Source organism: Vombatus ursinus, unplaced genomic scaffold (assembly GCF_900497805.2).
Source record: "Vombatus ursinus unplaced genomic scaffold, bare-nosed wombat genome assembly UNPS02009770.1, whole genome shotgun sequence".
Classification (NCBI taxonomy): domain Eukaryota; kingdom Metazoa; phylum Chordata; class Mammalia; order Diprotodontia; family Vombatidae; genus Vombatus; species Vombatus ursinus.
The window spans coordinates 18,390,691-18,391,004 of NW_020949548.1; the positions used below are offsets into that span (position 1 = coordinate 18,390,691).

The 314-nt window shown below is 53.5% G+C and overlaps 1 protein-coding gene and 1 long non-coding RNA gene across 2 annotated transcripts in view; one reads left to right on the plus strand and one right to left on the minus strand.

The window, feature by feature from the left end:
* Nucleotides 1-314, plus strand: part of LOC114036128 — a 28,238-nt gene that overhangs the window by 19,256 nt on the left and 8,668 nt on the right. The gene's annotated exons all lie outside the window — the stretch shown is intronic.
* Nucleotides 1-314, minus strand: part of ABCC8 (ATP binding cassette subfamily C member 8) — a 117,730-nt gene that overhangs the window by 16,573 nt on the left and 100,843 nt on the right. The gene's annotated exons all lie outside the window — the stretch shown is intronic.

Sequence of the window (314 nt, forward strand, 5' to 3'; positions counted from 1 at the left end):
TCCCTCTCCCTCTGAGTCACCTCCCCTAAAAGTCCCTCACTGTTGCCTGAATCACCTCCCATGAAAGTCCCTCACTCTCCCTCCGAGTCACCTCCCTGAGAAAACCCTCACTCTCCCTGTATGTCACCTCCCCTAAAATTCCCTCACTCTTCCTGTAAGTTACCTTCCCTAAAAGTCCCTCACTTTCCCTCTGAATCACCTCCCCTTAAAGTCCCTCACTCTCCCTCTGAGTCACCTCCCCTGAAAGTCCCTCACTGTCCCTCTGAATCACCTCCCCTGAAAGTCCCTTACTCTCCCTCTGAGTCACCTCCCAC